The sequence below is a fragment of the Cydia amplana genome, chromosome 3 (assembly GCF_948474715.1).
Source record: "Cydia amplana chromosome 3, ilCydAmpl1.1, whole genome shotgun sequence".
In the NCBI taxonomy this organism is placed as follows: Eukaryota; Metazoa; Arthropoda; class Insecta; order Lepidoptera; family Tortricidae; genus Cydia; species Cydia amplana.
In genome coordinates this window covers 10,066,070-10,088,032 of record NC_086071.1, presented here as the reverse complement: position 1 = coordinate 10,088,032, position 21,963 = coordinate 10,066,070, and positions in this window count along the sequence as shown.

The following is a 21,963-nucleotide window of genomic DNA, read 5'->3' as shown; positions in this document are numbered from 1 at the left end:
ATCATCATCATATATTTAAGAGTAAGATTCTTGTCGGCGGAGCAATTTCCATGTTTGGCGGTAGAATATAGTTATTTTCGATACAAGTGCGAAAAAGAGGAAATTCGAAACGAGTGGCGATAAATTAAAACACGACCGAAGGGAGTGTTTTAAATCGACACGAGTTGCGAATTACCTATTCGCACGTGTATCGAACAACGTTTTACAGTACATATGGCACTTTAAAGTTTCGACATACGCACGAAAAGTGCTATTTTACGCACTAGTGCGGAAAAGTAGCCCCATATGTACTGTAAAAGATGTTATCATTCGTATTTATTAACCGACTTCCAAATCTAAAAGGAGGAGGTTATCAATTCGGTTGTATGTTTTTTTTATTTTTATTTTTTTTATTTTTTTTTATGTTTGTTACTCCATATCTCCGTCATTGCTGGACCGATTTTGATTTTTTTTTTGATTGCATGTATATGCTTACAGATTGGTCCCGTTTTTGTCAAAACCCAGTTCTGATGATGGGATCCGTGAGGAATCGAGGGAACTCCTCAAATCTTAAAGGCATACATATAGTGATTTTTGTATTTTTATCAACAAATCAAGCATATACATTCAAAAAAGTGACATTTGATGAAGTGGAACTGCTGATGATGATCAGAACGGAACTCTTCAACGACGCATAGTACACGTTTGACGATTTGTCCTCTTCGTTATGTTTGTTAAGCAAGTTAAGTTTTTAAGCCACATTTTTGTCAAGCTCGAGTTCTGATGATGGGATCCATGAGGAATCGAGGGAACTCCTCAAATCTTAAAGACATGCATATAGAGATTTTTGTATTTTCATCAGAAAATCGAGCATTTTCATTAAAAACTGTCGCATTTGATGCAGTGGAAATGCTGATGATGATCAGAACAGAACTCTTCAACGACGCATAGTTCACGTTTGGCGATTTGTCCTCTTCGTTATGTTTGTTAAGCAAGTTAAGTTTTTAAGCCACATTTTTGTCAAGCTCGAGTTCTGATGATTCCCATCATGTGGCCACGAGGAATCGAGGGAACTCCTCCAATCTTAAAGGCATGCGTATAGAGATTTTTGTATTTTCATCAGAAAATCGAGTATTTTCATTAAAAACTGTCTCATTTGATGAAGTGGAACTGCTGATGATGATCATAACGGAACTCTTCAACGACGCATAGCTCGCATTTGGCAATTTGTCCTTTTCGTTATGTTTGTTAAGCAAGTTAGGTTTTTAGGCACATTTATGTCAATCTCAAGTCCTGAACATGGGATCCATGAGGAATAGAGGGAACTTCTAAAATCTTAAAGGCATACGTATAGAATTTTATATATTTTCATCAGAAAATCAAGCATTTACATTACAAACTGTGGCATTTGATGAAGTGGAACTGCTGATGATGATCAGAACAGAACTCTTCAACGACGCATAGTACACGTTTTGTGATTTTGAATTTCGATTTTGACTTGGACTGGGCCCCGGACTCCGGACTCGGACCCGTACTCGGACTCGGATCCGGACTCGGATCCGGACATGGACCCGGACCTTGTCTCGGAAAATCACTATGGTACCTAAACTAAATATACCACTATGATTACCATAAAATGTATACATATTACCAAATAAAGTATAAGCGCCGTTAAGTGGGTCCAGGCTAGTAGTTAGAGAAGTCGGTTTTTTTCTATTAAAGATTATTTATTCAAAATGACAGATCCTGGCCGGAATGAGAACAAGCACAACTTTTTTTAAAGTAAAAAAAAAACGTTTATTCAGATATCTTGCTTACAATAATTTTGCTTGCTTGCTTGTACCTTAATATTTAGAAAATATAACGGCCCGTATGACAATAAACGTTACGCACAGCCGGACATCCTTTGATATTTAAAAAAACGGATCGTTAAAACATTAACACGGTAGATAGCGTGGAAATATAGGGCGTCGCGGGAATAATTCGCGGTAAGTTGGACCATTAACTTTTATCTCGGAGAGGCAGGGGACCAGGACGTGAATAAAGGGGTACAGAACGGACAATCGAGAGAATTTTACAGGACAAAATATCAGATCTGATCTTCTACTTAACATTTCTTTGTTTGTCAAATATTATAGGTACATTCATAGTAGGTAGCTTACCGTATAATAAATATAAGACACTACATATATGGGGCATTATCTATGAAAAGGGACCTTATTGTCGATGGCGCTTACGCCGCACAGCGTCGCGCGGCATTGGATTTATATCGGAGCATCGTTAATAATGGCGTAAGCGCCATTGACAATAAAGTCCCTTTTCATTGATAACGTCACATATATGCCAATAATAGTAGAAATAGTAGTATAGTAATGTTATTTGATATTTAGGTACCAGTCGCTTTTCGGTGAAGGAAAACATCGTCAGGAAACCGGACTAATCCAAATAAGAGCCCACGCCAATTCCTGGCCCCCATGAGCCGTGGCAAAAATGCCGGGACAACGCCAGGACGATGATGATAAGACACTACGTATAAGACTAAAGCTCATGCTTTAGACTGCGTCATCGCAGTGTTTGATCTTCTACCTATGTACTAGAGTGGCTCTATGAGCTGTAAGCCTCGCGATAACCTTAAAAAAATTAACAATTTATACTAGCAAAAAGCAGAGCTTTGTAAGGGCTCGCGGAGTTACCTAAACGTACCGGACCGCGACTTTGATCCAATCCAAGGCTTGTTTCATGTTCGATCGAGTGGGTACCTACGTAATAAGTCCGTTAAGAACGCAGCTATAAGTGAGAACAAGAAAGAAATATACTAACCGGACCTCGGTTGCTGTCCGGTACGCCTGTCTGTTACAGCTTTTACTTTGTCCATTAAAAATGTGTCCAGACGACAAAATCATCCACACAATTAAACAATTTCATAAGCGCTTATTACGTCCTACACGGTCGCCCAGTACTTACTTTTTGTAAAGAAGCCAACTGGCTTTCCTACATAATGTTGGGTCAGTCAGCCAATGCCCTTGAATTTATTTTTGCGTCCACACCCTCTCCACACCACAAAATTGACCGAAAAACTATCCCGTCTGGACACCTACTGGCGGTAATCACGCTGCTCCGCACATAAACACACACACACAGTTCCACTAGGTACAGCCAGGGTTCAGCATCAGCTCTATCTTGGGTACTGCTCTTCTAAGTGTTCATTAAGACGTGTCAGATGACCAAAACAGCGTGTGCTATGTTGCACAAAACCTGAGTTCCACTAGGTACAGCCAGGGTTCAGCATCAGCTCTATCTTGGGTACTAATCTCCTAAGTGCTCATCAAGACGAGTCAGATGACCAAAACAGCGTTAGGCACACGCATTATATATATCCTACACGATCGCCCAGTACTTTTTGTAAGGAAGCCAACTGGCTTTTTCCTACATAATGTTGGGTCAGCGAGCCAATGTCCTTGAATTTATTTTTGCATCCACACCACACAATTGACCGAAAAACTATCCCGTCTGGACACCTACTGGCGGTAATCACGCTGCTCCGCACATAAACACACAAACACAGTTCCACTAGGTACAGCCAGGGTTCAGCATCAGCTCTATCTTGGGTACGACGAGTCGGATGTCCAAAACAGTATGTGTCTATGTTGCACCAAACCCGAGCTCCACTAGGTACTGCCAGGGTTCAGCATCAGCTCTATCTTGGGTACTATATACTCTCCTAAGGGCTCATCAAGACGAGTGAGATGACCAAAACATCGTGTGCCTATATTGCAACAAACCTGAGTTCCACTAAATACTGCCAGGGTTCAGCTACAGCTCTATTTTGGGTATCTCCCAAGTGCTCAAAAAAACGAGTCGGAGGACCAAGACGAGTCGGATGTCCAAAACAGTATGTGTCTATGTTGCACCAAACCCGAGCTCCACTAGGTACTGCCAGGGTTCAGCATCAGCTCTATCTTGGGTACTATATACTCTTCTAAGGGCTCATCAAGACGAGTGAGATGACCAAAACATCGTGTGCCTATATTGCAACAAACCTGAGTTCCACTAAATACTGCCAGGGTTCAGCTACAGCTCTATTTTGGGTATCTCCCAAGTGCTCAAAAAAACGAGTCGGAGGACCAAAACAGCGTTTGCCTATGTTCCACCAAACCTGGCTCTTCTAAGTGTTCATTAAGACATGTCAGATGACCAAAACAGCGTGTGCCTATGTTGCACCAAACCTGAGTTCCACTAGGTACAGCCAGGGTTCAGCATCAGCTCTATCTTGGGTACTGCTATCCCAAGTACTCATCATGACGAGTCGGATGTCCAAAACAGCGTGTGTCTATGTTGGATCAAACCTGAGTTCCACTAGGTACAGCCAAGGTTCAGCATTAGCTCTATCTTCTGTATTGCTCTTCCAAGTGCTCACGTGTCGATTGACTAAAACAGCGTGTGCCTGTGTTGCACCAAACCTGAGTTCCACTAGGTACAGCCAAGGTTCAGCATCAGCTCTATCTTGGGTACTACTTTCCTAAGAGTACACATCAAAACGAGTTGCATGACCAAAACAGCGTGTGCCTATGTTGTATAAAACCCGAGCTCCACTAGGTACAGCCAAGGTTCAGCATCAGCTATCTTGGGTACTGGTATACCCAGTGATCACGCATGACGAGTCGGATATCCAAAACAGCGTGTGTCTATATATGTTGCACCAAACCCGAGCTCCACTAGGTACTGTCAGGTTTCAGCATCAGCCTTATCTTGGGTACCTACTACTCTCCTAAGTGCTCATCAAGATGAGTCGGATGACTAAAACATAATGTGCCTTTGTTGCACCAAACCTGAGTTCCACTAGGAACTGCCAGGGTTCTGGGTCATTTTGTTGAACTGCACGCCGACGTTGCAATTGGCGTGCAGTCGGCGTGCAGTTTCCATACAAGTTGCAGTCGTGTATTGGCCCTAAGTCACTGAACTATGTTCAGTGACTTAGGGCTGATACATGACTTAACGACTAACTTTGTATTAATATGCTTATCTTTATTTATAATTTTAGCAGTTCCAAGCAATAGTAACACTAAAGGCGCCATTCATTAATTACGTAAGACAATTTTTGTCAGGTTTTGATTCCGTCCCTCCCCTATGTAAGAAATAATAAGAATAGGCTGACCCCTTCCCCCTCCGACCCCCTATATTAATCTAAATGAAAAAAGCGGCCAAGTGCGAGTCGGACTCGCCTATGAAGGGTTCCGTATTTAGGCGATTTATGACGTATAAAAAAAAACTACTTACTAGATCTCGTTCAAACCAATTTTCGGTGGAAGTTTACATGGTAATTTACATCATATATTTTTTTTAGTTTTATCATTCTCTTATTTTAGAAGTTACAGGGGGGGGGACACACATTTTACCACTTTGGAAGTGTCTCTCGCGCAAACTATTGAGTTTAGAAAAAAATGATATTAGAAACCTCAATATCATTTTTGAAGACCTATCCATAGATACCCCACACGTATGGGTTTAATGAAAAAAAAATTTTTGAGTTTCAGTTCGAAGTATGGGGAACCCCAAAAATTTATTGTTTTTTTTTTCTATTTTTGTGTGAAAATCTTAATGCGGTTCACAGAATACATCTACTTACCAAGTTTCAACAGTATAGTTCTTATAGTTTCGGAGAAAAGTGGCTGTGACATACGGACGGACAGACAGACGGACAGACAGACAGACAGACAGACAGACAGACAGACATGACGAATCTATAAGGGTTCCGTTTTTTGCCATTTGGCTACGGAACCCTAAAAATGAGTTCACGTTTGGTTTGTTTTAGTGTTTATTTTTCAAAAATATATTTTTATGAATGTTTATTTGTACCTGTACAAAGGTACTTGAGCTCATTTACCCTAACTCTGCACCGTGTTTGATAGCATAGAGTGTGGAAGTATTATTATTATTTTAAACGTTATAACTTCATAGAAATTTAAAAAATCGCATCTTTGTGATCTTACGTAAGAACTATAAAACCCCCTCCCGCCCTTGTAAGAAAAAATAAGACATTGTTCGATCCCCCTCCACCCCAAAATCGTCTTACGTAATAAATGAATGGCGCCAAAACTGTTTCTCGAACTGAAAATACCTGATTTAAGTTTGATAACACAACATGACTGATCAGTTCATTAGCGTCACAAAACATACGAGTAAATTGACCTCCGCAGTGAATATACAGCAAGATTGATTGTTCTAGTAGGTATTCACAGAAAATTGCTAAATTGGGAATCAAACCAAGCGAAGCGATTTTAACCCACTTTTGTATTTCATCGATGTTAATGGCGTAAACGCCATCGACATTATTGAAATTGAAAACACCACATAGGTATCGTTGTTTGAGTACCCACAACACAAGCCTTCTTGAGCTTACTGTGGGGCTTAGTCATTTCATTTCATTTCATTTCATTTATTTTATGCATAAATCATGGTTATAATAAGGTGTTACATAAACATTTGGTACATGGTCGCCCTGCAAGGGCGTAGCACTGTCTTAAAAACTAGTTTAAAACTAAAAAGTTTATTATACCTACAAAACACGATCATTTTTAAAATTGTTAGTTGTAGTAGAAATATAACAGTAATAAGTAATAAACAATTCACAATAAATATAGAACATTGATGATTTATCGTCAAGAAATAGTTATAGTAAATTGGAATTATAATAATAAAATTAGTTAAATGTCAAGTCGTTACATTTATAGTTCGTTAAATTATCATCAAAATACTCACTTATGGTATAATAACATTTTGAGACAAGTAATTGTTTTAGGCGTCTTATGAAGGTCGATTTGTATAAGAATGTTTAATATTTATTTATTTATTTACTACTAACGCCATCTGTTAGAGAAATAAATAATTAACATTAGCGCCAATGTTAATTCATTATTTTGCCAACAGATGGCGCTAGTTTTAATACAAAGTGTTATTACTTTAATTTATTTTTTTACGCTCATAAAATGATATTTTTATGTTTGATAACACATCTAGACATCAATTTAAATTACTATGTTAAATCTCAAACCTAACAGTGCAGTAGTTTTTCCGTAAAGTGTACCACAAGAATGCATAGTTTGTCGAATAGTGATAGGGCTCGCTTCGCTCGCCCTAACTACTTACTTTGTTGAGTCATAACTACAGCGAACTCACAATGGTTTTAAGTGCCATGAATCCTGCTGGCGCTGAAGTCTTTTATCGGAACAGCAGAAAACGTCTTTATAACTAAATCTAACTAATCGGTTGAAAAATGCGACCTGCAGAGGAGAACATCAGGAAATACGAAATAATTTTTGCCCAAGCTGTAACGGATACTTTCACTAACGCTCGGTCAACAAGTATAGGTATGTTTTACCACAATAACATTAAGACAATAAAATAGACTAACACAGCAGTTATTCATGTAGGTAATTTGACGACTGGTCTGTAGTGACCCTGCCTGTGAAGCCGCGGTTCTGGGTTCGAATCCCGGTAAGGGCATTTATTTGTGTGATGAGCACAGACATTATTTGTTCCTAGGTTTTGGGTGTTGTCTATGTATTTATGTATTTGTATATTATTGTATATATCGTTTTCTGAGTACCCATAACACAAGCCTTCTTGAGCTTAATGTGGGATTTACTGCCGTGTTCGAACTTCAAGATATTCACAAGAGACGACACGTACTAGATCCATTCTAGATACGTTATAGTTTAGATTTCAAGTAGTTCTCTTTTGCAGCGCAATTCGGGCAACCAATGTCACTTTTACTATAAATTGTGTTAGATATCTATTAGATGTGAATTAGATCTCTAAGTAATATCTTGTGGAAATCGTTCAAGAGTATCTCCAGAATCGCGGAAATGTCAAATTTGACAGGTTAGATCTTAAACATATCGTTATCGTATCTTGGCGATGTCTAAAAGATATCTAAAAGATGTCTATTACAAAATCCGAATCGGGCCCTTAGTATATCTGTGTAAGAATGTCCTATAGTATTTATTTATTATTATTTATTTATTTATTTAATATGAGTTGTAAGTATTGTAACGTCGAAGTAAATGGGTGCACCTAATGAAATTAAGGTGCAATGAAACCAAAGCAAATATAATAAAGGCAGCTACTCGTATTCGTATTTTACTTTTTTGCCACTAAAGTTCAACTCGTCCATAAACTAAAAAAATATATAGGTAGTGAATCTCAGCGGACCGACCACTCTGTCCAGATTAATGATGATTGCTCTTACGAGGGAGGGCATAAATGGCACCTCTGCTGGGATTTGACCTATAACGCATGATCCGCCATATTGTGCCACTTATCCGTGGGCTTCCGTCAATTATGGAGGTTAATGTGATAAATGATTATCGATATTTGCAGTATTTGCAAGGGGAGCGTCACGCGTCAGGGCAGCGGTAGTTATCTGCCGGTATTTGCTATTATTTTTGTGATAATGTATTCAATGGAAATTTTATATTAAAGGAAAAAATGGAAAAAGTTACGCTTCCGGCAGGACTTGAACCCGCATCCTCTGCAATCCGTGCGTTGCTCTTAACCAATTGAGCTACGGAAGCCTACCAGGACATCGCAAATCTTTCCATGCCTTCCTTATGCATACACGCCATAAGGGTGGCGTATAGCGACATCTACCGAAAGACGATTACATCTTTTGACGGCACCGGAGTTGCATTGAGAATTCACCAGTAACAATGTGCTAACCCATACTAAATCAATTTTTTTAAAAGCACATACGTCTGCGAGCGATATTCCAAATTTTATATTAAAGGAAAAAATGGAAAAAGTATGGTAAATGGAAGAAGTATCTGCTTGTTAAAAAATTGATTTACTTAGTATGGTAAGCACATTATTACTGGTGAATTCTCAATGCAACTTGAGACTCCGGTGCCGTCAAAAGATGTAATCGTCTTTTAGTAGATGTCGCTATACGCCACCCTTATAGCGTGTATGCATAAAGGAAGGGATGGAAAGATTTGCGATGTCCTGGTAGGCTTCCGTAGCTCAATTGGTTAAGAGCAACGCACGGATTGCGGAGGATGCGGGTTCAACTCCTGCCGGAAGCGTACCTTTTTTCCATTTTTTCCTTTAATATAAAATTTGGAATATCGCTCGCAGACGTATGTGCTTTTAAAACAATTGATTCAATAGAAATTATCTATCTTGTTTATATCTTACCTTCTTGAGGTAGGTAAACGTTTTTTTTAATCGAAAAGATTAAGTGATCATCAAATGAATACTTATAAACTTTTGGTTTCATTGCACCTAAAAACAGCATAGACCGAAAATGTCGAGTAATTTTCTTCTTAAAATGTTCGAATGTCATAATGACTTTCATTCAATACCACTTTGTCGATGAGACATCCCTGTGGGGTAATAACTAATGAGGCTCCAATTTTGTAAAATGACTTAATGTCTAACATTTTCCAATATTATATTTCTACGTTATTATTTATATACTCACATAAACGAAAACCAAAATTTTGAATTGCTACGTTGGTCATTAACTTATCTCTATTTTTTGACGAGCGCCTACGAGCAGAGTTAAATACTACAAGGGCCATTAAATGTCATAGGTATAGGTGAACCAGGATCTATTGAGGGTGCGCCATGTTGCGGAATTTCACTGGAACTAATTTTTTCATACTACACTGAATTGTCACCCTATACATGAGAATAACAGAGCCCTCTTGACAATTACCATATATTACTGGTCACTTGGTCAGGCTATACTTACGTATAACGTATAAAGTGACCAATTTTCCGGACGCAAAAAAATGGATGTTTAAACAAATTTCTTTGACATTTAGTTGTCAAATTCAAATTGACAGAAAATGGTAGTTTTTTGCTTTTTCCCACTAAACATTGATGTTATACCAAAAAAATATGTAAGCTATAATTTTGCTATAAGTTATAATACCGAGACAGACTTGTAATCTATTTGTCCCATAAGTAGGTCCCTTGGTCTCTTGGTAGTTAAGGACACTAGTTCGATTCCAGCCCTGGGCACTGGAGGGCTTAGTCCCGTTTTCTTCGTAGGTGTATGAAATTTATTTCAGTTTGTATTTTCATATACAAGTGTACTCGAAATTAACACAAATTAAAATATTTTAATTTTATTATTTAATTTTTGAACACCATAAAAGCTACATCCGCAATAAGTAAAAAAAACGCTACCGCAATAAAAAAAAAGTTTCAATTTCGTCCCACATTAATTTCACCCTACTCACACATCTAACCAAGCGTTAAGTTTCACGTTAAGGCAATCGTAATTAACGCTAGATGGATGAACGGGCCGAGTGTATCATTTATTAAACCCGCCTGATTTGTGGTCGACTGTACCTACGTTTCATCAATTACAAAAAGATCAAGTGTAAGAGTGCCATTTGATTGTTTTCTGAATATACTTGATTTTATACATACATACATAAGTTTGTTGTATATCAAAGCGTAATTATAAATGGTCTGCTAAAAGTTAAAACTTAAAATATGGTATGTACATATAGGTAAAAACCAATTTACCTATATTTATAAATTGCAAACTATGAAATTAAAAAACCGACTAAGTGCGAGTCGGACTCGCGTTCCAAGGGTTCCGTACATTAAGTCCGACTCACGCTTGACTGCACATTTCTAATAAGGTTTCCTGTCATCTATAGGTATTAAAAATAATTATTTTGTGTATATTTTTCAAAATTTTAGACCCAGTAGTTTCGGTGACAAAGGGGACGGGGGGATGGTCAGACAGACAGACAGACGCACGAGTGATCCTATAAAGGTTCCATTTTTACTTTAGGTACGGAACCCTAAAAAAGCGAAAGGGTCCTCTGTACACGTGTATTTACGATAAAAATAGAATCAAATTCGACATTATAAATTTTGAAACTAAGGCCTTGTAAATGTAAATATTTAGAATCATAATTCAAATCATTCTGAAAAGTCAGACATCAACCAGCCGATAATTAGTTCCAAAAGCCTATCATTAAATTACAATTCAGCGAACATTTTAACAACGACGCAGAGCATTCAACTTAAGGGCTGCCATTTTTCTACGTCGACGGACTTCCATTCAATCGTGCTAAGCATATCTGTAGTAACTACATTTGATAAACCATTCAACTGTATACCTTATTGTTGTATAATAAGGTGAACAATCGAACGAAGTTACCTATGTTACTTGTAGATTGACTTACATTCTGTAGAAATAAAGAGCCGATTACTGTGGTTAATGACGAAAGAGTACCGGGAGTAGCGGCATACGATGGTTATTTAGACAAGGTGTTATAGTGCCGTTGGTACATTGTGTGCGGTTTGAATCTAGGTCGCACTTATTATCCTTTTAAACTTCCATTGTGTGTTAAAAGGATTTATGTTGCCAGCCTGGTTTAATGTTACTGAATATTCGTCTCAATGTTTCTGTTTGTTTATTGTTTGTTTTGGATGATTTACGTAACAAATCTTCGCGTCAAGCATGTTGTATTTCTAAACATTTAGGTAGCTTTTAACAAGTATCGATAGATTGGTGATGTGACACGACGATTGTGCCCTTGTTGGTATCTTGTATCCTGAAAGAGTCTACAAGGAAAAGAACAATCTTACATCTTATAGTGTCAAAATATATCGTATCTATTTGATGCTGACTGCTGTGCCTTTGGGAGCAAATACTGCTCCCGTACGCATAATAATAACCTTGTAACATGATTTTACATCCAATTTTTATAATGGCATAATACTAGTACCAAGGTTGCATTAGTTATCAGTGCCTAATTAAATGTAAAGATAGGTACGAGTTATAACCTTCATTTCTTTTCAATAAATGCGACAAAACTGAAATCGTGATAAAAAGTAATTTTCCTCTAAATATGAATACTTTTTAAACTATCAGTCACTGAATATTAAAAGTAAACAATACACTTTCATAACAACTGCACCTTCTGGAAAAGAAATGTAACTTGGATTTTATTAAATTTATTTTCTTCACACTACACATAACTCAACAGTAGGTCGCCGAAGGACTCTTTTGTTAAATTTCAAACCTCAGTACCAACCTAAAAGCGTTTCTTTTTAAACAAAGCTTCAGATACCTCTAACACTTTTTAGGTGTATACCTATGATTTATTTATAGTACCTACCTTATACACTACGGAAGGTATGGACAAAATTGTGTGAAAGTCAATAGACACACGTCGTTGAGTCGGTGGTGATGAGTTGATATGCAATGAGCATTGCCCTCCCAGAGTCGCCTTCTGTGCCTTACTTTACCAGTAGGTAATCCAAGCTACGTGACCGCCCCGAGGTCGCGGGTTTCGAACCCATTAACCTTGTCCTACCATGATTTAGGGGGCGAAATACGAATTTCCCTATATTTCTGCCCTTTCACCTTTTTGTGTGGAACAGATTTTTCATGAATTAAGTGTACTGTCTGACACCCGTAATGAAGAGAGTTAAGGTGACAGTCCATTTCCAACCGCAGCTGCACTACTGTTCGCGTTCGCGTTCAGTACTAGTAGTGCAGCTGCGGTCAGAAATGGAATGTTACCCTTAGGCGGTTTCTATATATTTAAGAGCATTTTGAACTTAATCATGCTAATAAAGATAGGCAATGATTTAAGATATCTCGTGATACCGTAATTCTTTGTGACATGGTCAAGCACCCGTTATGATGGAATTTACGGCTTCTGAATGTTCAAATTTATACATATAAATTTTGTTATTTTAATTTCGTCTGTGATTCATATTGTTACTCCATTAAAAAAAGAAACTGTATCAAAAAGAATATTTAATTTTTGTTAATTACAATAAAAGTTATAGCATTTGTTGCAAACGTGTGTTTTAAATTTTACTTAAAATGTGCGACTATGACTGTACGTGTATAAAATACTTAGGTACTTAATATAAAATGTAACAGGGGTAAATAGTAACGCACAATTTTGACGGGGAATTAAAAACATTTTTTTTTACGCTGAATGGTTTTCTTATAACTCGAGGAATAACGTAAACACCGCCATTGCCCCGCCAGACATCGAAACGAGTGGATGTGCATACGAGCTCTGTTTCGACCAGGTATTGAAAAAAAAATACGGGGTAAGTTATAACAACTCCCAGTTTTTCAAAAAGTGTCTGGTGTAAAAGATGCGTAAACATTTAAAATTATTTTGTAATCGGAATTAGTGCTTAGATTATAAACCCTCATACTCAGAATCATAAAATTATACATATTTTAGACAATACAGGCCTTTTCCTAAAATTGTTACAACAAGCCCCCCGCTCCCCTACGTGCAATTTCTCACTAATGATATACTTATACGTATCTGTAGGTAAATATGTGAATAACTTAATGTTTAGTATATTAAGAAACTTTATATTAAAATAGATGCAATATCGTATACGTTGCCAAGAAACGCAATTGTGAGGTGGCAGGCATTAAACTTGCATTTGTTTGCGGCGATATAGACTTCAGTCGCGAGTTGCAGGTTTTGCTGCAGAAACACTCGATTTTCTATTGCCAACTGTACCGCTCAAACGCTGTTTCTAAAATAAGTAAAAAAAAATCCAGACTCGGAAATTAATTGCTCTTTTTTTCTATTGGTTTTGAAGATTTGACTTAAAAGTTTTTTTTAAAAAGCCTGTCAGTTTTATTATTTCGTAATAACTATCACTAAAACTGATAGTTATTACGACAAATTATTGGCATAGAAACCAGGCCGAACCCGTGACCCTGGAGCATGCAATTGGAAAGCGGTTAAATGAGGAGTAGGATACAATTTCGTGTGTTGTCAGCGCCAGCCGGCAAAAGCAGAAGTTTTGTTTGTGTCATCTACTGAGAAATATTATAAATTGAGACTCCGTTATTGCTCTAGCTTAGCCCAAGTACGACGCTTTGTTTATTTATAATATAATCATAAATTATTGGCCATACACATACACGTAACAACATATCTTCTATACATATAATAAAGCTGAAGAGAGTCGAAAGTCTGTACATGGAAGATATTCGAAAAAAAGTTGGTTGGGGATACTTAGAATCGATAACAGAACACGTTCCAACAGTTTTTAGAATTTTTGTCTGTTTGTCTGTTTATCTGTTTATTTGACCGCGCATCACGTGAAAACGGCTGAACGGATTTTGATGCAAACTTTACTAATCTGTCAAGAACCTCCCTGGCCCTATTTTAGGCTATAAAAATTCAACCCCTAAAAGGGGGGGTGGCCACTACACTCAATTAAGTTATGTTTGCACCTGAATCTTATGGCGCGAACTTAAGAAAGTGGTGCAAACTTTTTTTTTGTGTATGTACTTTGTAAAAAAAACAACATTTTTCTTAGTCAATGTCAAACGTCTTTGCAAATACATATTAAATCACATTTATAGACGGGTCTATCGCGGGTTTATTGACAATAATTAACATTATGTGAAGTGGGTGGTTTGAAAATATGATGTCTACCCCAAACTTTTTCATACACTTTTCGTCGGGTAGTTGCACAAATCTCTGTTTTGACATTTTGTTGGGACATCAGTTAGCCGCGACCATGACCAGTGAAACCTGTGTCGAAACGTCGGTAAATAAAGGTAATAAAATAAATTTCGAGATAGGCCCGTCTATAAATGTGAGTTAATATGTGTTCGAAACGCGAATGTTTTTAAATTTTAAATAGGTATTAAGTCTTTGTAAATGTCAAACCATTTGGGACTTGCATTTTAAACGCGTTACCATACCTTTCCGAAAAAAACGAATTTTTCGCGAAATTTTCGCAACATATTGAGGTTTCAAGGTAGCACGGTCTCAGGCATCTGAGGAAGAATCGGAGACGTTCACGCAGTGCGAAGAACGGTTGACCTGACCGCTCAGCGGATTCGCACGACAGACGCGCTCGACGGTAAGTACTGTGGTGCATCAGCGGGTACTGGAGAGCCCAGCACATACATTAACCTACATTAATACTATTGTTCTGTGTTTAAGCACTAACAGCCTGGACGCTTCGGGCCTTCCGCCCTACGCGGAGCTCGGCCTTCGGCCTTCGCACTTAGACAGTTATACGTACTATTGTTCTGTGATTAAGCACTGACATCCAGGACGCTTCGGGCCTTCGGCCCTACGCGGAGCTCGGCCTTCGGCTTTCGCATTAGATATCCACACCAAAATTCAACCATTGCGGCGGTGTCCCTGACATAGCCTCTCTCAATTTTTTCTATCAAAAAAATTCACGCGAGCGTAGCGAGCATTTTTTTACACTGTTAAAAGTAATTCCCGGTACATACATATATGTAGATATTTAGTTGTGCATACATAAACATAACTGTAAATAAAGTCTAAATACTCGGCAGGACAGAATTGGATGATATTTGCCATGGACATGATTTGGATAGGTACAGTCAAGAACGTAAAAATACAAAAGTAGTACTGTATTGTCCGTTATACACCTACTATATTTCTGTGTCGTTTAAATCACGTCTAATATTGGAATAAGGGCGAAAAAAACTATTGGTTTTGGAGTGTAGTTTTGTTTAGTGGTAAGTACCTACCTAATTGTAAAATATTTTATCTGGACTTCAGTCCGCTAATCGTATCCATCTGTCAACTTTACATCAAGTTCCGCCTCCAGGGGAGAGAAAGAGAAATTAGGGATGAATTAGCTTACTGACACAGACCGAATTCCACGCGGGCGGAGCCGCGGGCACAGCTAGTTCATAATAAGTAGCGTACGTACAGGTGGTGGCATTATGGATAGAGAGGACAATGAAATCGCCCGGGTTTATAAATTATGATTGAGTAAATAACGATGAAATGATTGATTTCTCTAAAACAAACACTTCTTATTAAAGTAGTGTCAACTTTTATGGAATGTAAATAATGAATTTTATTAGGTCAAAGTAGACGAACGTTTAACAACAGGCGTTCTGGGCAGGCTCGCTCAATCGTACGCCACGTCTTCGCCTCGGCTAGTCTGTGGCCATGAGTAAGCCCATTTCTAATTGAAAAAAATTAACTAAAAATATAAATAATAGACAGTTGTCTAAATTTATATCATCACATTATGTGTGTAATCGTATATGTATATATTATATGAAGTTTTTGGCCAGTAATGAAGGTTATATATTTATAGTTTATTTATTTTTACCCTCCTATTCGTTCGTCTTTTACTTTGACTTGTTTTTTGAGGGAATGTATTTTTTAACAATAAGTAGTTCTTACTACGAGTATAATATCTCAGTCTTCTTAGCAATAAATGTCACGCTTATTTCTTTTCTTTTATCCCGCTCCAGATTTAGTGGCAGAAAACCCGTATTTCCTGGACTGCCCGAGGCATCACTTCACCCGCTTTAAAAGCTTGTTCTCCATTCGACACGTTTCCTTCCTTTTTATCGGTTCAGAAACAGCTTACTGTTGTAAATCTTAGTTTTCTTATACTTGACGAGTTTGCTGAAGATTGCTTACCAGATTTACCCACCTACACGGAAAGCTAAGTGATATTTATTAAAGAAATTCTCTATTGTCGGTCATTTAATGCAATTATGTTTCATCGCTTCTAACACACAGAGATGGGACCTCTTCAGTTTCACACCTGTTTCTACAAGTATGATTTACCTATATTATGTTTAAATTGGAATCGAGCGGTATGTTTCACGAATGTACTATTAGATATTGTCTGCAGTGACAATATGGGTCGATATATTGTGTCAAAATATCTATTATTTATTCGCATTTTCAGTATACGTAAGTGAGCCTTATATTTTGATCACCTAGAATCGCGGTGAATAATAAATCCATCAATAAGAACTCATAAGGCGTGCATGACAATCAAAATATCTCATGGAAATCAGACATAATAAGAATATGATAATGATCTTCAATAAATAAAAATGCATATTGTTACAGATGTAGTGCATAATTATTTTCCTTTGTATTTTCACGGAAACGTACGGATATTTTCTTCAGCTGGCTGTGACTGTGTGTATTTTCCATTAATCTTAAAAAATAACGTTGGTTGGGACATGTGTGCATATAAGTGTAAGGCCTGAGTGGACGCTCAAGTTGGGCGTGCAGCGGGGCGGGGCGTGCGGCGTGCATGTTAAGGTGACAGTCCATTTCCAACCGCAGCTGCACTACTGTTCATTTTATTATGGAAATTGACAGTAACAGCGACGCGTTCAGTACCAGTAGTGCAGCTGCTGTCAGAAATGGAATGTTACCCTTAAACAAATGCAAGCGTATAGGAGCGGCCTTAGTGCACGCTGCTCAAATCACTTGTGACCCCGACGCCACGCTGCACGCCCCGCCGGACGCTCCGCTTCGAGCGTCCACTCAGGCCTTACACTAACTCTGGACTCATGTTTGAATGAAGAAATACGGTTTAAATCAATATTTACGTCTTGAAAATGTTTTGTGATGGCCCTTGTTGCAACTTCGCGCAGAGCCACGGGTACAGCTTAGTGTGTAATAAAAATGTTAAGCCCCGTTCGTTTCAATCTGTATTCGGTATCGAGCCCCGGGGCAGATTTACATGCATATAGAGCCGGCTTTGACTTTATTTGCTTTATTCCAATATCCCATCGCGTGCAGTTGCCCGTGCATTTGCCCTTTGAGTCTTTGTCATTGCAGTCAACGGTCAGATTTTAATCTTCTGATATGATTAAAATGATATTTAGGATTTTGAAGAATATTTCAGGAATTTTAGATGCAATAATAAAATATAAGATTATTAAAGGAGAAAGTACCTACCTGCCGCATGAAACCGGTTTCGTATTACCCAGCAATAATTAGTAGCGCAGGCCAATTCGAACGTCCACTGACATCATAATGATATCTAAATAGTGTCATTTAGTTATCGTCTATTTCGCTCGCACTTGTCCTTACCTATTGGCGCAAGCGAGACGCACGATAACCAAATGCCATCGTTTATATATCATTCTGACGTCAGTGTAGTGACGTAGTAGCAAACTGTAGGTAACGAACCTTAGTTCAGTCATGGGTTTCCGCGCCGCTTTTATTTCAGGGGCGTAGAACATGTAAAATGTAAAGGGAGTCGCGCTACAAGCTGCCTACCATGTGAGTGCTACGTATTTATTGTATAAATTTATCCATAACATTTTAGTTTATAGTCATGGTAAACCATTAATATAAACGCAATCTATTGTTTTAAAAACAATCATTATGAACGGTTTGTTAGATTTGAGAAACGTTTAAATTATTTTATAACATCTTATATATGGCATTCCATATCTATTAAAGGGTTCTTGTGCTTCATATACATAAGGACTCTTTAGACATGAACTAGGTACCTATCACATATTATCTATTCACTTTGTAACAGGTTTTGTCACTTTTGTTGAGCTGCAGACTATCGGTGGTGTTTCTCAGGGTTCGTAGGTTCGACGCTATGCTGTCACACAACCCGTCTGTGAAATTCCTTAAGAAATATACTTACTAAACGTATTTATAACTAGGTATTGGGCGCCAACACGCTGTACAGCGTACAAAAGAAGGTAAGCTAGAATGAGACAAAGTAAACTATTTCTTTGAGCTTGAGATAGTTGTATATTGGAAAATAAAAGAACTATCAGGTAATACAACGGGTAACCTTACACTATCATTTATGTATCTAAGCTTAATACTAATACAGTGGACTGGTCACGCAGTCTAAATTAAAGTTTATCAAGTTCTAGTCACTAAAATATGCACCGAGCATTCAAAGTCTATAGAGAGGCCACTGTTGTGTTTGCAAAAGTTTCTAAAATTAACTGAGAGATTAGATTGGACCACACCTGAGTCACGTGTCTGTAGCAGAAGGCAGTGGAGCCGTGGCCACGCTGTTCCAGTGGCGTGCCGAGGATGCAGCCAAAAGTCGCGGTGACACGCGTCGAAACCGTCGGCGCGCGTCCAGTTGGCTGACTCCCCCAGTCACGCCAAGGTCGCGGTGAGCAGCATGGACCACGAGCCCAAGGCTACAGCGGCATCCAGCATTGACACGTGCCCGGAGAAAGAGTAAGCGTGCCCAAGTAGTGGATGAACGGATGGATGGACGGATGGGTGGATGGATGGATGGACCGGCATCAAGGCCGGATTTTCATTGAAACTGTCGATACTAAAATCCCGACATGTATAAGAATAACTTTTAATTTGGCCCTTCAAGGAACCACGGTACACGACGCCATTATTTGCGTGTGCTTGCTACAAGAAGTGTGGGTGCATGTTTTAAGGGATGCCTCCCAGGACGAATTGACTCAAAGACCACGACGCTGTTCGCTCACATGCCGCCGGATCTCAAGTGATCTCCCGATCGCGTTCGACAATCCATTTCCTTTCATTATTTTTTAAAGCTTGCGTCTATGACGCGGAGTCGAGAAATTTTGCCATGTAGCAAACGATGTCCCAAACAATATTAGAAAACAACAAATTAAAAGACTAATTATACTGTGTGTTATTATTTTCGAACAATTAAACCTAAATATTTAAACCACTAAAGAAGATATTTAAAGTTAAAAAAAATAACCATAAACAATATAGAAATATAGTTGACTTTCACTTGATCGAGTATCTCTGGATGCCAACAGATGGTGCTAAAATTAATCCGTGACGACAGCTATTCCGCCACTAGATGTCGATAGGAGTATCATAACGAGCTCAAAATTACCACAGTATTTTGAACCGTTACAACTTATAACTATTTATTTTAACGAAATACGCTACATAAAACCCAAACAGTAAAACAAAATAAAGAATCAGATAACAAAACAAACACATAGAATATAATGGATACCTAAAATATTTCTGCCCGCAAAATTTGGCAAAACGCAGACGGGTCCAAAAGAATGCATTAGCTTTATTCGGACGATGCATTAGAGGAGCCCGCAAAATAGAACACAATTCTATTATAAGAGTTTTTGACGGAGAAATGTACGGCTCTTTGTGTTTTCTTAGAATATAATGTGCTTGAGGCACATAATGCCAGACTTTATATTTATCTGCTTTGGCCTTTGTTTGCAAAGATATTATGAAAGGAGAGTTCTGTTAGTTGGTTGTATGGTACATAAATAGCTGATAATAATACGAGGCTTCAGCAAATAAATATTTCTCTATTTTATCCCTGTAATAAAAGGAAATGTTGAGTTAAGATGGCTTTTTTAGGGTTCCGTAGTCCACTAGGAACCCTTATAGTTTCGCCATGTCCGTCTGTCTGTCCGTCCGCTGCTTTGCTCCGTAAACATATTAGTACTAGAAAGCTGCAGTTTGGCATGGATACATAAATCATGCATGGCGACAGAACGGTAAAATAAAAATTTAGTTACTTAGTAGGTACAAGAAATCCGACATGCATACTAACTATCAAGGATTATTTCACTTTGAAGATAATTTTTCATGTTGTAGAAAAAAGGAGAATCTGTTCTTTTATCGTTTTTGAATTGTAAGTATATTGTAATGGCATGCTTAGTGACCATACAAGAATTAGTAACGATCAGCATATTAGTACATATTTTTTCACGCCTACTCTCAGCTTTTTGCGGTACACACACCATTTAGGTGAGTATGTTTTCTTTTCATTTCGCTTCTACTTACTTTTCACTGTTTAACCGATAGCGTCCGACCGAGCCGATACCGAGCCGTGCTGGGTATGATAAGATCCCTCAAATTCTCAGAAATCCTATCATTTAACTCAAATTTGATATAAATAAAAAAAAATTAGAATACAAATACTCAAACTACTATATCTTTTTTTTTACAGGGTTATAAAAATTAATTTTACCTCAAGTATTAAAATTATAGTCGCTATTGTCCACACACTATAACAGCATTCCCTTCAAGTAGCAGTATGCTTCTTTATCACTATAATTGTACAAATACATGTAGATATAACTTTGCCAAAAGTTATGGTTGTTGGCAAAGTGTGGAAAGACAAACACATAAATAACTAGTAACTAATAACCTTACACAGGTGACAGCGCTGCTGACCGTACAGAAATATTTTATGCCCGTATTTTTGCAGGGATGTGTCGAAAAGTTTCCAAAAAGCACATTCATGTTTATTGATTGAGGTATTTTATTATCTTTATTGTGTAGATACGCTGATCGCAAACATGTTTCATATTTGTCGTTGCGTTTTAGTCACTGTCCGTGATGTTGATTTTGTTTGCCCAACGTTATTCACATATATAAAATATAATGTTATGGATAACTAGTACTTTGTACTAACAATAGACCTTCTAATGCTTAGATTCTAGATTCTAAGCTAACTGTACAAAACGGTACCTACAGACAGCTAGGTACAGGAACAGTCAGCATCAATTAGTAGCGGATGGAACAACAAAATTGTTAAAATTTTAAAAATTACATAATAAATAAATAAATATTATAGGACATTCTTACACAGATTGATTTAGTCCCACAGTAGGCTCAAGAAGGCTTGTGTTGTGGGTACTCAGATAACGATATATATAATATACAAATACATAGAAAACAACCAAGACTCAGGAACAAATATCTGTGCTCATCACACAAATAAATGCCCTTACTGGGATTCGAACCCAGGACCGCGGCTTCACAGGCAGGGTCACTACCCACTAGGCCAGACCAGTCGTCAAAATAAAATTACGTATAAAAATAATATTACGTATGCAAAAATATAAAATAAATACAATATTTAAACAGATATGTACCTACATATATAAACGTACCTATAATTACTAAAACCCCCGGGAATTAAACTATCTCGATACCAAATATCAACTTAATTGGTTCAGCCATTTAAGCGTTAAGCGTGATAGACAATACAGACGGAATTACTTTCGCATTTATAAAACCAGATTAAATATATTTATTTATGTCTTATCTATATTATAGTTATAGTAAATAGTACTCAATAATATATGCGTATGTAGATAAAACAATTTTTAATATCACCTATAAATAGCTGGTGAAACCACAATACACTTTACAAAAATTATCTTTAAAATCATTTTCAACATCAGGCTAT